Source organism: Alosa pseudoharengus, unplaced genomic scaffold, assembly GCF_046254945.1.
Source record: "Alosa pseudoharengus isolate Yale_2024_CS ecotype anadromous, Long Island Sound unplaced genomic scaffold, YU_APseudo_1.1 YU_APseudo_1.1_scf_22, whole genome shotgun sequence".
Taxonomy (NCBI): domain Eukaryota; kingdom Metazoa; phylum Chordata; class Actinopteri; order Clupeiformes; family Clupeidae; genus Alosa; species Alosa pseudoharengus.
In genome coordinates, this window is record NW_027468680.1 from 25,391,373 (window position 1) to 25,404,795 (window position 13,423).

General features: G+C 39.0%; 1 long non-coding RNA gene across 1 annotated transcript; it reads left to right on the forward strand.

Moving 5' to 3' along the window:
* The first annotated feature begins 5,104 nt into the window (after positions 1-5,104).
* Positions 5,105-9,548, forward strand: LOC143139395 (uncharacterized). The gene is made up of 3 exons (XR_012990395.1): positions 5,105-5,173; positions 5,296-5,404; positions 9,421-9,548. It is a non-coding gene; the product is annotated as an uncharacterized LOC143139395 (long non-coding RNA).
* The last annotated feature ends 3,875 nt before the right edge of the window (positions 9,549-13,423 follow it).

Here is a 13,423-nt window from a genome sequence, read left to right on the forward strand (position 1 = left end):
CGTCATTTCCAGCTTTGTAACTGGCGCATGGTCAGAGTCGACTGGCGCTGGATCAGAACCCCAGTGTTCAAGATGGCGTTGACTATGAATTGGCCGGATTTACTAGCCTAGCCTCCACCATTCATTTGTATGGAGGGCGGGACTTATTCACTCTCTCCAGTTATATATAATACCTCCATGGGATTAATAGAGAGTGGGGAGGCTCTCCTTAGAAGGGCTCTGGTAATTCCCATCCCCCACCTCTGATTGACATTTCAACTCCAGCCACCAGTGACTTCAACCGTCAGTGGCGTGCACAGACATTTTGGGGGGCAGGTGCTCAGGAGGCGGGGAGGGGGCACTTTTTAGCTCACGTGAAATACTTAATTATAAAAAAAAAATTACACGCACATGTTGAATGAAATTTGACTTGTGCTGCAATTAGTAAATCAATATACAATTAAGACAATAAAGAGACCAAAATGTGTTAATTTATGTTGCCTAACAAAACCTATACAACAGAAAACGTTCGTCTTAACACATAGGCCTAGATTTGCAATTGCAAACTCTACCGAAATTATTTGTAGCCTATGTGGTTGTCCTCACGTTATCTGTCATTGACTTGGGCTACAGCGTAAAACTTTAGGCTATCAGGTGACCAGTCGGCTAAAAATGCTTAGTTGTTTGATGCTGTAGTGTATGAGACATTTTACTGCACAATAAAATGATTACACGTTGGGCTTAGAGGGCAAACTGGACGATTTTACTTGATCTGTAAGACAATAAAGAGACCAAACAGTACGAGGAGTTATAGTGGGCTACTGACTGACATTACATGAGTGCAGATGGGCAGTAATGGGGAACTTCCCGTTTCTTCTTCTGTCTGAATTGTTGCTTAACAAAACATATACAACAGAAAACGTTCTTCTTAACACATACATTTGCAAAATCTACCGAAATTATTTGTATGTGGTCGTCACGTTATCTGTCATTGATTTGGGCTACAGCCTAAAACTTTATCTAGCTTCATCTAACTAGTTTATCAGGTGACCAGTCGGCAAAAATGCTTGTTTGGTGCTGAATGAGACATTTTACTGCACAACAAAATTATTACATGTTGGGCTTAGAGGGCAAACTGTAAGATTTTGCTTGATCTGTGTTACCTGGCTGATGGGTAGTGATGGGTAAATGAAGCCTCGAGCGCTACTCGGCACATTTCCCTAATGTGCCGAGTAATGTGTCGAAGCTTCGAAACATGGAAGATAAGGAAAACACAGCGACATCTGGTGGTTTGCATAAAGCCCCGCAGTCACGGACTAGTGAAAAGAATGCCTACAACGTTCAACACAATGCCAAAGCTTCGAAATGTTCTCATTCATTACATTAAAAGTGTTGCAAGAAATGTGCATTTCTGTTTGTCTCAATTCAATACAATAAAATACGATTAGGCAACATAATCCCGTCACTCGTTATCACGTGAAGATTGGTGTTTCCGTGGAGGCGTGAAATCATGTTATCCCAGTCAATGATCCAATCGGTCTCCCATCCACTTAACGACCACAGTAGACACTACTTAGCTTCTGAACCAGGATGAAGTTTTATCAACCTCAACACGCTATGGACGAGAGTGAAAAGGAAACGACCACGCGCCTAATTAAACCAAACCCTACCTGACATAGTTTGACGTTTCATGAATCAAACTTTCGATAAAAGGAAAATATGTCAGCCATTATTGTTAGGCCTACATCGAAATTATTAGCCTGTATTGCTTTTAAATGACATGATTGAAGTTGAGACAAGATTGCAACGCAGACACGTTTTAATGTCATTGTTCTAAATGGCAAAGCTTTAGGCTAGGCCTAGGCTATTTCTTCTTTATTTTTATATGTGCATGATATTATGGATTATGGACATTTTCCGGAAAGAAAAGAACGTAAATTCACAAACAGAATAAGCATCCTATATAAATCAGGGCTACCCACAAATTTCGCCTGGCTCTTGCAATACAACACAACTCATTCCGACACTAGAGCGGGTGCCCTGGTTCGCGAAATTCAAAGCCTTTGAATCAGATTCCGAAGCAGTCACGTGGGTGTGTGTCCCAAACGAAGCTTCAGACGTCACACTCACAAACCGAGGCCTCGTTTGTCATCAGTCACGTGATTTTTATGGAAACGACACAAGCCTCGAACCGGGGCTTCATCTGGCACGCCCCTTTCTGCTCGACACAAGCTCCGAAGCCTCGCTTCATTGGGCACATCACTACTGATGGGGCACGGGATGGGGCACGGGAGAAGCAGCCTGTCAGCGACCATGCCTGCTATCTGAAGACGCTTACGTGCCCTGCGCGCGACCGCGCGAGTTCACGTGACAAAGGAAGAGAGATAGGTCGGGTGTGCGTGGGCAAGGAGGTGGCTCATTTCGGGGCATTGTTTCAGTAGTTTTTAATGGCTCAGGGTTTCAAAAGATCATTTCAAAACCGACCTCAGTAAAATCTTAATAATATTAATAATAAAAAAAAAGTTTCAAAAGGGCATTTTCGTTGATAAAGGGCAAACTTCCTAGTGCTGTAGCACCACCTAGGGTCTATGTATGCACGCCTATGTCAACCGTCACTTTTCTGTCATGCAGCTGACTACATGTGTAAGCTGTACAAACTCTGCCTGTCCTTATCATTCAAGGTAAGAATTACAGTACTTTTTATGTCAATTGAAAACGGGAATTTATTAGAAATATAGCTTTTATTGTTTTCATAATGGAATGTTAACCAAATATGTTAGAATTAGCTAGCAATTAGCTAGCGAGCTAACATCGCTAACGTTAGCGATGTTAGCTGTGAATGTTAGCTTTTCCAGTAACTAACTTCACCATTATGTGGAATATCTGGAATGATAGTTAATATCATATCTAGCAATAATTCTGTCTGAGATATCGTTATGAATGTAGAGTTTTAGTTTGAATGAAATATCTGGCACAAGTAGGTTAGCTCTAGCTAACTTAGCTAGCTGCTACATTTATAGTGTCTGTTACCATGAAGGCTAACATTACAGACACCAGACACAGATGAAAGTTGTTAACGTTACCTTGCTAACTTGGGGTGTGTGTGTGTGTGTGTGTGTGTGTGTGGGGTGGGGGGGGGGGGTACTTGCTCTGAGGCATGTGTTTATTTAACATGCATGTGAGTGTAGTAGTGCTTCAGTGATGGTCTTTTCATGTTCTGTGTGTTTTTCCATTTATTAATCTTAGTCTCCTTCTGTTCCCTCTGTTTACAGACTGTGTGTTATGAGGACTGCTTCCCTGAGAATGCTGAGTGCATTCTGGAATATTCCAAATGTGTGCCACCTCCATACGGACGCCCGCAAGAGAGTTCACTCATCAGGTAAAGACACACACACACATACACGTAGAATCGCATTAGGGCTGTAACGATATGCGATTTGAAACCGAAATCGCGATACTCATATCCACAAACTTGTGTCGTGGTGTGTAAAAAGGCAGAACCGCGACAAACCCTTTCTAGTGTTTCACACAGCGCTTTGCAGCTTATAAGCAACACACATCTCCCGCTTTACTTACCGGTAGCCTACCTTGTCCAAAAATACATAAATAAATCATAATTTCGCACCGCTCATTACTTGCCCCGCTCTCTCTCAATGGACACGCGCGACTCAGCCTGCACAATCCAAATAAAGCATTCACAATCGTGAAAGCATGGATGCATACTGTAAAGACTAACTGACGACTAGGTAATTACTATTAAATTTATGCTCTGCTTAGCATCATTATGCTACACATATTTGTTTGAAACTCTTGCATTCAAGTTGACTGAGCATCCCAATACCAATGTTTCCCAAAAGTGCCTGTCCCAAGGAGAACAAGTATTACCTTAAAAATTAAACACAAATGGGGAAACTGAACAGTCCAATCAGTAGACTATGATAAGCTAGCCAACTATGCTACTTTGTTTATAATATTTCCAGGCTTCAACCAGACAGCTGAATTAAAGAGGTAGAGTTGTAATAGAAATAGTAGGCCTAGGCTATAGGCTAATCTGCATAAAGTGTACTGTCATAAACAAATTTAGACAAATTTAGTATTCTCGCTTTTTATATCAGGATACATTTACAGATATCAGGATATATATATACAGATATGTTATATTATAGTATATTATATTATAATCCTCTGGTGTTCCAAGGTAGGCTATTGCACCACCCCCCCCCCCCCCTTCAAAAAAAAAGTCGAGGTTCGATCGAACTGTGGGTCAAAAATCGTAATGCAAACCGAATCGTGTGGTTGGTGTATCGTTACAGCCCTAAATCGCATATAACATTATAATATTTGAGGATGTATTTGTGTCTATAACTGTGTTTATTTTATCCCCTGTTTATGTGTCTGTTGCTATGTTTGCTCCATCAACTGTCTAGGTCAAAGTTGGTCTGTCCTGATGGCACTACCTACTACTTTATGATGTCTAGTAGCCATCGCTGCTGCCTTCAACGCGGTGTAAGTGTTTGTGTTTTGAATATATTTTTTTTCCATGGTGAGGGCTATGGGGTATGTTATTGTGCATGCTCTAATTTGTTTGACATATGTGCTATGTAATGCATTAAAGGTTGTATCAGCGATTTCAGGCCCAAAAAAGGCCCAAACATAAATTATCACATTCATCTAATCTTTCCTAATGATCCGCTAGCTGTCTGCCCCATAAGCAGGCCGTCAAAAAAAACGTGTCTCTGTAGGCAGCCTAGGCTCTGAGATCTGTACACAAAAACAATTGCTACCAACAAGGGTTGGCAAACTCTCAGGCAAAATAAAGTATTTCAACCAATAACCGACAAGATGCGCGTTTAGGAGAGTTTTAATTGAAAGGGAGTGAGGGGGAGGGAGTAGCGAGCTAGCTATCGCTGATACAACCTTTAATACAGAAACTAATCATGATTATTGCAGCTACTTAAAATGGTCTTGAATTTTGCAATTTAGTCACGTTTACCATTGTGTTGGTGGTAATGTGAGCAGTGAATATCTGCCAAACTGATCATAATCATTATTTCAAAAATTGTACAGCAACTCAATTTATTGTACAGCATGCATCATTTGGTTTAATCCTATATTTTATTGACAGAGTCCTCACAAATAAACTGATATCAAGAATTAACATAGATGGTGATGGTGGCAAGTGTGCCTTCAGAAGGTATTTTTAATTTATTTTTGTACACCAGATTGACTTACCTTTCCTTTTTTTTTTAATGCTATGATTTTTATCTTAATCAACAATAACCAGATGTATGACAAATGGTGTTTTTTTTTTTTTAGGTGCCACCCAGCAGTCCCAGCCTGCTTTTGCAAGTCCGATGGGGGATGATCTATGTTAAGGTCCTGTAAGCAAGAAGGCAAGTGCTGCTGCAGGCAATGTTGCGATAAGGTATGATATCACACAGACATACTACTGCTCAGAAGTGTAGGGTCACTGTGAAATGTGACCCTGCAAGGCAAAACCAGTCGTTTTGGTAAAATTTACAAAATTAAGTTAATGTGCTCACATGAACGGCCATTGACTAAGCTTTCCAACGATATGTATATCAAGGGTATGGCAAAAAGTATCGCTAACATAACCGCATCCAAAGTTGGCATGGTTCTCCTGTCACAATACGCCAGAAGAAGAGAAAATCACCTTTTTAAGTAAATTGTCACGTGCGATAGTGTGAGGACACAGCAATTATTAGCCTTACGGTAGCGTGACTTTGAAGCGGATGACTGACTATGTCCAGTTTTATCAACCGAGTGAGTGTCTTTTTCTGCCCCCTAGTTAATACCTGGGACGGTCATACGGTGTCACTATAGAATAGAATTAATGTATTTTGGGGGAAGTAAGGGGAGAAGAAGTTCTGTGTACACTAGAGCCCGACCGATTTATCGGCGGGCCGATATTAGGCATTTTCCAAACTATCGGTATCGGCATTTATAATGGCCGATAAATGAATATTTTAAAAATAAAATAAAAACGGACGAAACAACCTTCAACCATGAGTGTTGGCGTTGTATAGTTTGTCCAACAGAGGGCACTCTACACCATCCCTGCTGGCAACACTCGTGTATAACGCGCCACACATCCTGCAACCTGCTGATCTAGCCAGAGTCGGGCAGAGAGAACCAGTTATCCGCGAGTGAGATCATCAGTGAAGTGTGTTCATGGTGATTTGGTCACGAGACATACATTGCTTGAAATAACAATTAAAAGAACATCCCCATCAGTTCTCTTAACTCAAGTAAGCATGACAAAATTCGTGAAAACAATGTCCAGTTTTGCTGCTGTTAAATAAACCAAGAGTGAAGAGGAATTAGCTAGTAATTACGTTACGTTGTTACAGTGTAGTTGACTGTCTGTCCTTTTAACTTTTGACAATGTGACTGAAGATGTATTTCTTTAATAGCGTGACAGCTAGCAGTGAGACGTATCATCTCTCCCCGGCCTGATATTTTGAAATCGTATGTTTACAATTTGCAGTATGACGTTATCCATTGCTAAATTAGGGCTCATCATAGACTAGCTAACCACAAAGCTAGGTAATGCCATGAATATCAGTTGAAGACCGCTAACGTTAACATTAATGAGCTTGGAAACCACAACGAACTTATTCTGCCTAAATAAAGTAATGATTTATAACTAGTATATCTGTAGTCCCTGCATTGTAAAATGTAAGTTAGACGTGCGAGGAGTGAACATTTAGACATAGAGAAAAAGTATCAAACGTAGCTTGTGCATAAAAGTTAGCTTTTCTTTTACACGTGTGTGAAATCCAATGACTGATTAATGATTAACGAGTTACTGGATTTAGATCACTAAATAGTAGGTTTTAGAAGGCAGGCAGCAACTGATGATTGAAAATGGTTTGATGTAGCTTGATGGAAATAATTTTAAAAGTGCAGGTAAAGGGATAAGCAAGCTGACATTGTAATTATAAGGTAGCTTATAAGGCAATAGGGACTAATTATTACACACGCACACTCAAACATTTAAGAGTGACCTTTATCTTGTTTAATGATAATACAAATGATGATGATAGTAATAATGTCATCATTATTTTTTGTAATTATTAAGTCTTAGTTCAAAGTTATTTTTATGAAGCTTACTAAGTCTTTTAATACTGGTAACTTTGATTTGGTTGTTGTTATTATGTTTTTGTTCAAAAGACTAAGTTTCATATCTTAAGTTTCCAGTTTTATACATTTTATTTATCAGAACTTTAATATATTTTGATGTTCCTCTGTTCCACTGTGATAATATTATTTAAAAATAAACAAGTTTGTTTTTGAAATGCATTATCATATTATTTTAGTCAATACTCATAAATAACTACAAATAACTAGTTAGGGAAATCTGTTAATGTTTTGTTGCGCGTTTCTGAAAAAAAAAAATATATATCGGCCGATATATCGGATTTTTAAATTAACAAATATTTGTATCGGTATCGGCCTTCAAAATCCTTTATCGGTCGGGCTCTAGTGTACACAGATTGTGTAGGCTATAGGCCCACTTTTAAAATGTGCTACGTTAATGGAAAACTTTTCCTGGTCCGTAAAATGACGCCAGGATATTTCTAAAAGTTTGTGCTTTTGACCGTTTTGACCTGAAAGGCAAGTCTTTCACATTCATATTCGGTTACATCTGCCAAGAACGATAGAGAGCTTACACATTGAGTAACGAGTAGCCTAATGAGTACATTTTAGCTCTACTGTAAAACCTTATAGCGGTGTGAACTGTGTTGAATCTTCACCTAAATAAAGTCAGGGTTTAACAGTCAAAACGTATGTTTATCCGTGAAATTTGTTCACAATATGAAAGTGTAGACTGTATACTGTCAAATTATGCGAAAACGTGAAATTCAACATTTTAACCCGTATGTTTGTTTGTCGTGGATTTTCTCAAAATAGCAATGTGCGCAAAGTGACTGGTTTCGCCTTGCAGGGTCACATATAAAGTTTGGGGTACACTTAGAAATGTCCGGTGCTTTTCTTTTGATGAAGAGGATATTTGTGACCCGGCAAGGCGAAACCAGTCGCCTTGCGCACATTGCTATTTTGAGAAAATCCACGATAAACAGACGTACGGGTTAAAATGTTGAATTTCACATTTTCACATAATTCGACAGTATACAGTCTACACTTTCATATTGTTAACAAATTTCACGGATGAACATACATTTACTGTTAAACCCTGACTTTATTTAGGTGAAGATTCAACACATTAGCTTATTCTCTTTGTCCACGCCGCTATAAGGTTTTACGGTATAGCTAAAATTTACTCATTTCTCATTACTCAATGTATCAGCTCTCTCCATCATTCTTGGCAGATGTAACCGAATATGAATGTGAAAGACTTGCCTTTCAGGGCACGAACGGTCAAAAGCACAAACTTTTAGAAATATCCTGGCGTCATTTTAGGGACGTTTTTCCATTGACGTAGGCCTAGCACATTTTAAAAGTAGGCCTATACACAATCTGTGTCTCACAGACTTCCTCTCCCCTTACTTCCCCCGAAATACATGAATTATATTATATAGTGACACCTTATGACCGTCTCAGGTATTAACTAGGGGGCAGAAAAAGACACTCACTCGGTTGATGAAACTGCACAGTCAGTCATCCGCTTCAAAGTCACGCTACCGTAAGGCTAATACTAGCTGTGCCCTCACACTATCGCACGTGACAATTTACTTAAAAAGGTGATTTTCTCCTCTTCTGGCGTATCGTGACAGGAGAACCACGCCATCTTTGGATGCGGTTATCTTAGTGATACTTTTTGCAATACCATCGATATACATATCGTTGGAATGATTGTTCATGTAAGCACAATAACTTAATTTTGTAAATTTTACTAAAGCGACTGGTTTCCCCTTGCAGGGTCACATATTCGTGGTGTGTATATAGTGCACATCTGCATTACTTCTAACTATCGCACCTGACTTCTAAGCTGCTAGTGTGGGGTTGCTTTTATTTGTCACACAAGCTGAGTAGTTTGCATTAAAGGTGCTCTAAGCGATTTTGGGTAACGTCACTTCTGTTGACATTCAAAGGAAACAGAGAGCTAGCTCACCCCTCGCTCCCCCTCCCTCCAATGCAACTGAAACTCTCCTGAACGTGCATCTCATCCGTGGTTGGCTGGAACAATATGTTATGTTTTATGGTCCAGGCTGGACCAGGCTGTTTTTGTTGGCCGTGTTTGGAGCCTGGGCTGTCCAGAGACCGTGCTTTTTTTACAGTGTATTCAGGGGACAGGTAGCTAGTGGATGGTCAGGTGATATTTGTTTTATGTGACAAAAAATGTTTTCGCTTATAAACATCGCTTAGAGCACCTTAATTATATTCATGGACACGGTCAATTGTAATATATGCTTACTTTCTTTTATATTCATGTTTTGTTTTTTTCTGTCGCTCCAGCCTGCAACAGATATAGCCGGCCTTCTAAAATCCAAGAATGAGGAATGCCTGAAACAAGGAACAACTCGGCAGTGTATGTGACCGTGTTTACCTGTGTGTGTATGTGAGGGTATACGTGTGAGTATGTATGTGTGTGGGAGTGTATGATTGGTGGGTGGGTGTGTGTGTACAACTTGTGCTCTGATTGTGCACCAATTTGCTCATGGTTATGTGTTAGCCTGTACACTTTTTGTTTTGTTTTAGGTGGGTGAATATTTATATACAGTAAATATGGGTGTGTGCTGTAATGTATGTGTTTGTGTGTAAATCCGTTGAGTTCATATCAGATGAGGGCAACACCATGCCAGTTTGATCATGGTTATGCGTTTAAATGTATGTGACTACACCTGTATGTATGCTTATGTATATTAGCCTGTATGCTTTTTGTTTCGTTTTAGGTGGGTGAATATGTGTATGGGTGGGTTGTTATGTTGCTGGTTGTCTTTAAACAGTAAACTTGTTTAAAATACCTTAAGTCATTGGTTATTTGTCAAGAAACTATTTAGTTATCAGTTAGTTGGTCAATACAGCATAGTTATATTGGTTAATTTTACAACTGAGAAAGATTGGTTGAAAATGTAACCAATCTGCTTGACTAATATGTTAGTCGGACACATATTACATGATCTAATGGTTAAAACAATGTAGTTATATTGGTTAATTTTTCAACTGAGAAAAATTGGTTAAAAATGTAACCAATCTGCTTGACTAATATGTTAGTCGGACACATATTACACGATCTAATGGTTAAAACAACCTAGTTAGATTGGTTAATTTGTCAACTAATGAAAATTGGTTGAAAATTTAACCAATCTACTTGACTAATATGTTAGTCGGACACATATTACACGATCTAATGGTTAAAACAACCTAGTTAGATTGGTTAATTTGTCAACTAATGAAAATTGGTTAACATTTAACTAAGTCAGATTTGTCAATTTGACTAATAGTTAGTCGGACACTTAATACACAATCTCATTGGTTAGTGCAACCTAGTGAGATAGGTTAATTTGTCAACTGACGAAAATTGGTTAAAAACTTAACTAAAGTCCAATTTGTTAATCTAACTAATTTGTTATTCGGACACATATTACACGATGACATTGGTTAAAATTGATTGATTTCATGGTTAATCCAACTAATCTGTTTTTAGAGTGCACTTGGCAATCGACTCTTACGGACTTTCCCCTAAAGATGGCAGCAAAGATGCCAACATTTCCGGAAAGGTACTGGCTTGATGAAATTCATTCTGGACTCTCTATCCGACCACATAAAGACCTCGGGATACTTCGGTTTGGCTTTAGGGACCCTCTACTCACTACCACGTAAGTGCAATGTTGTTTGGAACTGTAGAAGAGGTATAAAAATAGCGTTTTGTAGCGGCGAAATAATATGCCCTTCTCACTTCCACGATAACCAGCTTTGACTAAAAACGGTAACATCGAACTTTCTCAAAACACATCGGAATGACATGATTTGGATGTCAACTCAACGTATGTACTCCCAATCATCCGTAAATCGATCTAAAGTGCATTTTACTCCGGATAATTCCTTTAAGAACCATTGCAAAACTGAAGCCCTTTCTGTCCTTCTACTATCTTGAAACTCTTACATGCTTTCATAACATCTAGACTAGATTATTGCAATTCATTATATGCAGGCCTGACCCACTCCACTCTCAACAGACTTCAGCTAGTTCAAAATGCAGCAGCTAGATTATTAAGTGGCTCTAAGAAACGTGAGCATATAACTCCTGTGTTGGCTAATCTGCACTGGTTACCTGTGGCGCACAGAGTTAATTTTAAAATTTTACTTTTTGTCTTCAAAGCCCTCAGTGGTTTGGCACCTAGTTACATAGGTGACCTACTAATACGTACAGCACTCCAAGATCACTTAGGTCTTCATCTCAGAATCTTCTCTGTATCCCCAAAACACGCCATAAAACCAAGGGTGATAGAGCCTTCTCTGTTGTTGCCCCCCAACTCTGGAATAGTCTACCTGTACATGTTAAGTCCTCTCCAACCATTGACTGCTTTAAGTCCAACTTAAAGGAACACGCCACCCAAAATCAGTAGTGATATATGTTCTTACCGTAACTTTCACGAGTTGAGTCGTACCTCTCCCGCGTCGGTAGGTGCACTCAAACGCTCTGTCGCGCGGCGCGAATGTGTTAGCATGTTGCTATGCTAGCGGGCTCTGCCGTGGCCGTAGAGAGAGGCACATAGCAGTATTCAAACACCTCCACGTTTTACCTACTTAAATACAGTTGCACGAGTAGTAAAATGTTAGGGCACACAACATGAAACGTGACGATTTTCCAAGCGAATAAACATGAGAACTACAATGTGTGGCGCAATAGCACTTGGGAGTACTTTGACCTAGCGTGGTAATATTATTAACACCTAATTGTAGATCCTATCCACCACAGAGTTTAGAATCCATGCTGGATCGACCCTCAGCCTCTCCCTCCCCTCTGAGCGAGAGAGGCACACACACTAGAGATGCGCTGATGGGCTATTATTTCAACCATAACTGCATAGCAAAACGTATCATCCATCAGCACCAAAGTTTGTTGACCAATTTTCAAAACGGCACCCGCCCACCATCCGTTGGTTGTTTTAATGTAGGCTATATGGGTGATGCAGCGCTGCTGACGTGAGGCTAGAAAGCCCTTGCCTGTTCTAGAAAGACTGATCTAATGCAGCAAATATATTAAAAGGCTGAAGTCGTAGCCTATAGGCCTATCCCCAGAATATCAGCAGCAAACTCGGTCTCTGTCGCGCAAAACAGTCTCCAAATAAAACGCACATCGGCCTGTTGCCTATTCTGCCATGCAGCTTGTGACAATATATCGTCCAAAATGCTTGATTGCATTGCATTCTCCACATTTTTAGCTAAATTTTCATGTACCACATCAGCATTTTTGTTCAGTGAATCTTTTGTAAATTGCTTTACAATTACCGTCGGGCCTATAGGCCTACACTGCAAAAAGAGATGTGTTAAAAATGACACATCATGTGTAGAATTTTAACACATGTGGTGAGTGTGTTCAGGGACTACACATGTTGTGTCAAATTTTACACAATAGATGTGTGAGCCATTTTAACACAGAAATTGTGTCAGGTAATTCTACACAGAAAATGTGTTATGCCAACACGTTTTACACAATAGATGTGTGAGCCACTTTAACACAGAAATTGTGTCAGGTAATTTTACACAGAAAATGTGTTATTTTACACAATCGATGTGTGAGCCATTTCAACACAGAAATTGTGTCAGGTAAATTTCACACACAAATGTGTGATATCAATACTTTTTACACATTAAGTGTGTGAGACATTTTTACACTCAAATATGTAATTTCAAAACATTAAGTGCTGATTATGTATAGCTGAAAATTAAAAGAATTGACTGAATGTGTTAACATTACCAAGCATCTGTAATCATTAAAAAATAAAGGGAGACAAATGTCAAAATATATTTGCCATTTAATGAGTGCAAAGTACAACAAAAGCTACTGCACTAAGTGTAGCAGGATATGCAGTGATAAGAGATAATATCAGAAGCATGAATCCATATTAAAAGATACAATCACAGTTATAACTAATGGATGACATGTAACAACATATAACAGTCATATCAGAAAACACAGATGCATGAATACATTTCATAAGAAACATGTTTAGATCCCTGAGATAATAATAAAAAACGCCACATCAGAAGTGTTGTCAATGGTAATTTGTTTAGAGTAACTATAGTTCATCTGTATGAAAACCACTTGCCTAACAATCAAACACACAGTTGAAAATACACCATCAAAAATAAGTCTAAATGTGCATACTATACTGCATAGGTAACATTTTGGTGTAATTATTCTTCTGTAAGTCACCACTTGCAGCTATATTAACAATAATTGTAACACGGGCGACAAGACAAGATAACTTTCTCTTATAGTCTCTTATAA